The sequence below is a fragment of the Megascapheus bottae genome, chromosome 11, assembly GCF_031878675.1.
Source record: "Megascapheus bottae isolate mThoBot1 chromosome 11, mThoBot2.hap1, whole genome shotgun sequence".
Lineage (NCBI taxonomy): Eukaryota > Metazoa > Chordata > Mammalia > Rodentia > Geomyidae > Megascapheus > Megascapheus bottae.
This window is the reverse complement of record NC_143519.1, coordinates 8,164,741-8,169,694: the sequence shown is the minus strand read 5'-3', so window position 1 is coordinate 8,169,694 and position 4,954 is coordinate 8,164,741. Positions and strand designations below refer to the sequence as shown.

At 41.4% G+C, this 4,954-nt stretch overlaps 1 pseudogene; it reads right to left on the bottom strand.

Annotated features, from left to right (window-relative positions):
* Nucleotides 1-807: 807 nt before the first annotated feature.
* Nucleotides 808-1,971, bottom strand: LOC150056717 (G patch domain-containing protein 4 pseudogene; annotated as a pseudogene).
* Nucleotides 1,972-4,954: the final 2,983 nt, after the last annotated feature.

Genomic DNA, 4,954 nt, shown 5'->3' with positions numbered 1-4,954 from the left:
GCATGGAGGAGAGGAGAAAACATCTCAGTTTGCATCCCTGAATAAATGCCACAGGCACAGAACATAGGCCAGCAATGCAAACAGGCTATCACGGAATAGTGTGTGTGTGTGTGTGTGTGTGTGTGTGTGTGTGTGTGTGTGTGTGTGTGTGTGAATGTTGGAGCTTCTATTACAACAGGACTGTCATAGCCCTTCTGGAAGCTGTAGGGCGGCTCCATCTTTCCTCTCCCCCAAGTTCCAAGTATTTCTGGGGCTCCTTGGATCATCTCCCCGACCTTTCCTTCCATCCTCATACTGGTTCTTTTTTTTTTTTTTTTTTTTACATTTTTGGCTTCTTTAACATAGATGTTCCTGCAAGTACATATGCCCCTGTCTATAATCCTTTTCCCACAGCTGCCAGCACTCCTTGTCTTTTAGCTTCCTGACTCTGTTAGGACATGTTAAGAATAGAACTTCTCAGCAAAGGCGTATCACTGATTCTCTCAGCACACAGCAAGTTCCAATTTCCTCCTTGGGAAACGAGATGGGTAACAAAAGTCCTGCTTCATCCCAGCTCTCTGGATGCTACAACTGGAAAGTAACTGATTGAGTACCACCTGACCAGACCTTCAGTCTCTTTTTTATTGATTTTTTCTTTTTGACTCTCTGGTCAGAGGTGACTCCAGCTCTCTCCTCCTCTAGAAGTGACCGCTGTCTTTTATCTCTGCTTTTTTCTTCCCTAGTCCTGTCATCCTCATGTTCATGACTTATACCCCAAACCTCCCCTGCTCTTCCTGATGTTTTTGTCTTTTCCTCTTGCTTTTGCCATCACTCCCGGCTCGGCTTTCTGCTTCCTTAGTCCTGCCATCTAAAGCAGTCTCCAGCCTTCCTTCCTCCTCTGTGTTCAAGTCCTCTTGTTTACGATGCCTCTTCTTTTTGCTTCTGATGTGCAGGTCAGTGTGTGCTTTGCTGTCCACCTCTTCTGTACTGACACTATCTGCAGCTTCCTTGCCTCTTTCTTCTACACTGAAGACTCTCACTGCCTCTTCCTGGTGCTGCCTCTTCTTTTTCTTCTTTTTCCTGAGGGACCAATTGGATTGTTCTCTGCTCTTTGGTTTCTCAAGCTCATTTGGAGCTACAGTCTCTTCCTCCTCATACCCTACAGTTATTCCTTCTGTCTTCTAAAACCTGTTCCTGATATTGTCTTTTCTTCTTCTTGCTCTTCTTGAAGCTGTGGTTATTTTGTTCTAGGTACTCTTCACCTGAATTTTCATTTGCCACAGTTTCTTCATCTTTCTGCTTCCTTTTTTTTTCTTTTTTGGGGTGGGCTCGCTCTCCGTGTGTGGTTGAGAGCCCCCCTGGCCTTTAAGACGAGCCAAGAAGGCCTGCTCCTGGGCGTCTAGCCGAGCAAGCTTGGCCTTCATTGTAATCCCAAGACCTGCAGCCTTGTGTGCGGTTCGCCCCTCACAGGCTCGGAGCAGCATTTCATCTGTCAGAATCTTTGGAGGTATGGGTCCCCGGTTATCTTCATTACTGTTGCTCTCCAAGTCTTTGTTTGGTTTCTCTCCACCTGAAGTCAGTGTGGCTGTCTTCACAAACTTCTGATACAATAAATTAGGTTTGGAGCACTTTCGACTGGCAGTGTCTTCAGAAAGGCGCTTTCTCTGCACTCCATCCTGTCCAGTTTCCACAACCAGCTTGGCTGCAGTCGTGTTGAAGAGCTCATTCCACCGGTGGTTTGTGAACTCCTTAGCAGGGTCATGCCCCACCCCAGGAGTGTCTTGCTTCAGGGTCACCTGAGGGCTTGAGTGATGCCATTCTCCTTCCAGCCTAGGCCTTTGCCTTGAGTCCATCCATGCTTTAGCAGCTGCTCCTCAGCAAACTTCATTCCATGACTCTTGACCACTGGAGTGACACTCATGGTGGACAAAGCTCTGTCTTCAGGCTTTCACCAGGAAAGTTGGCATTGTCCTTCTTCACCGAGGGCTCCTCCCGACGACCTCACGTGCCGCAGCGACCTGCGCCGCCACCTTCCAAACATTGAGACTACTTATTCTTTTTTTTTTTTTTCCAGTCCTGGGCTTGAGCTCAGGGCCTGAGCACTGTCCTTGGACTTTCTCAAGGCTAGAGCTCTACCACTTGAGCCTCAGCACCACTTCCGGCTTTTTTCTATGTATGTGGTACCGAGGAATCGAACCTGGGTCTTCATGCATGCTAGGCAAGCACCTTAACCACTAGGCCAAACTCCCGGCCCTCATACTGGTTCTTCTGAGTATCTCTGTGCCCAGGTTTTCCTGTTGTCATAAGGACGACAGTCATGGAGGTTTAGAAGTCCACTCTTCTCAAGCATGAGCATGATTTCATCTTCATTTACCTACTCATATTTTAATGACAATGACATTGTGATTGCCATATATTGAGAAATATCTGTTCAGTCTTGTCCTTCTTGTTAGCACACAGCATCTAATACCCTTGAAGTCTACCAAGTGATAAATATCATTTTGTGTGCTAATGAGATGACTGATGGCTGGGGCTCCTGGAAAGCCTTGGGTTGGGGGCTGGTTGCTAGGAGAGCTAACCCTGTTATTTGAGGGTTGGAACTGTCAGGCCCATCAGGGAGAAGGGCAGAAGGTCAACTTGATCGGTAATGGCTAATGACTTAATCAATCATAATGAAACCTCCATAATATCCCCAAAGGACAGGATTTGGAGAGCTTCCAGACCGCTGAAAGCTGATAAATACTGGGAGACTCTGGAAGCCCTGAGCCTACACTTATACTTCATCATGTGCACTCTCACATCTGGCTGTTCCATTGGCATGCTCTGTAAGATTCTTTATACTAAACTGGTGTACATTGGTTTCTTAAATAGATAACCAAACATTAAGAGCACCTGTAAAGCACTCTAGGTAGTTGGTCAAAAGTACCGATTCCAACTTGAGATCAGATGAGAGGTTGTCTGGGAAATGGACCCTCCACCGGGCATTCTGATGCGATGGTGTTTGATGGAGAAGGACCGACTGGGAGGCAACACTCTATAAGCTTTGACTGCAGAAACTTCTGGGTTGTTTTGGGTGTGAGACTAGCAAACCACTTAGGTTTTTCCTAGCTTCCAAATGACCCAACTATTTCCAAGTAAAGTCCCATTTGGAGAGTTCATGGGTTTGAACTTCAACATACGTTTTTTGGTTGAGGGGGAGGGACAATTCAATTCAGAACACTATCTAAAGATTAAACATCTGTCCAGAGGCTCACCCAAGTGAAACATTCCCAAACAATGAAACCACACACCTGCAATTCTATGTTGTTATTTTATATCTTGCAGTGTCTTCATTTTTTGTGATTCTTTTATTGGGAAAAGTTAGGAAAGAGTACTTTCATAAAGATTTAAGAATGCACATTTGATGTGGTCATCATTTTTACATGATGAAGACAAAGCCCTGGTCTTGTAATGTCAGATTTTTCTTTTCTCCTGAAGGAAAAGATTTGGGGATTTCAAGCTCAGTGATTATAGTCTGACAAGATAAAACTAACTCCTGTTATTCACCTAGGTTAGTGATGCATCTCCTATATGCCTGTAATTACATCCGTGATTCTATTTTTCCCTCTATACATTAATTCTTAAAAGTAGCTTTAGTTTGTGTTTTTGTGAGTGCCAGAAGTTTGCAATCTCTCACCCTTAAGACGGTGACTATTGATCTTAAAAGGTATTTTATTTTCAAGATACATTGATATTGAATTTTACGTCTAGAGATTGAATTTCCGGAAAGAAATAATTTGAAACATTCTGTATGGTTTTGGTTGCTGTTGACTTTCAGTCTGAAAGAAATGAATATTAATATAACCTTTAAGCCATAATTATAAGTAAAATCAAACACAATACAATTTTAATGATAAAAATGCTATTGAATTAGTTAAACCTTGGACTCTCCTAGCAGAGGCTTACAATGGGGCAAAACCTAGATACATAGGGCCATTTAGGATGACACTAAATGAAAAGACCTCCAGGATATAGAAACAAGAGCCATATAATGTGTGATTGTTACTCTTAGTGTACTATGGTATTTCTCATCTCTTTTGCTGTCCCTTGGTTATCTCATATTGTTACAGTATCTTACCTTTTTATCGGATATATTGTATATATGTTTATTAGTTTATTTGAAATAGGATAGGGAAGGGGGAAACAAGATGAGGGGAGGGAGTGGGGGGAGGGAAATGGGAAGAAAAGCATGAGAAAGGGTAGCAATGTTTGTGAAGTAATGCACTTTCTATCTGGAGAATATAACGTAACCCTTCTATTAATTACAATAAAAGTACATTTAAAAAACTTTTTAGTTTGATATAATTCCAAAAAAATCCTATTGAAAATACAAAGCATAATTATGTGATTTTAATTAAGATACATGCATAATTACAAGAAGACTTCTCATAGGAAAAAACAATTGAAAAGTTAATTTTTACCTCCCTTTCTCCTTTTTTAAATGCTGTATTTGCTTGCTGAATCCCCTAATAATTTAAAAAATGTTCAACTCTAGTTTCCCTTATTGCTTATAACCTAGGAGTTATACTCCCATAAATTCCTAAAAGTCAACATGAGAGCCTGTCTGAAAGCTTCACTTTGTGTCTTTAAGAGAATGACAAAGATTTCGACATAGCTGTTCTTGTATTACCACCAAGCAAAAGCATCAACAAAAGCGAATCTCTAACTTATCAGTCACTTTCGGAGATAGTTTATGTAATCATACAACAATAGGAACTATATTGCAAAAGCTTTAGATTTGGTTTTAATATTGAAGACTGTTTGTATGAAACATTCAGCCCTACATTCTCAAATAAATGCATTAACTTTGAGGTGGCTAATAATATGGACTCCAGAAAAAAACTTACATACCAATAATATTTTAGTTAGATATGATTTTATGCTGCTTGAATTCAGCATAATTAAATATCTGTTGGCTTTGTTAATAAGTAAGCTG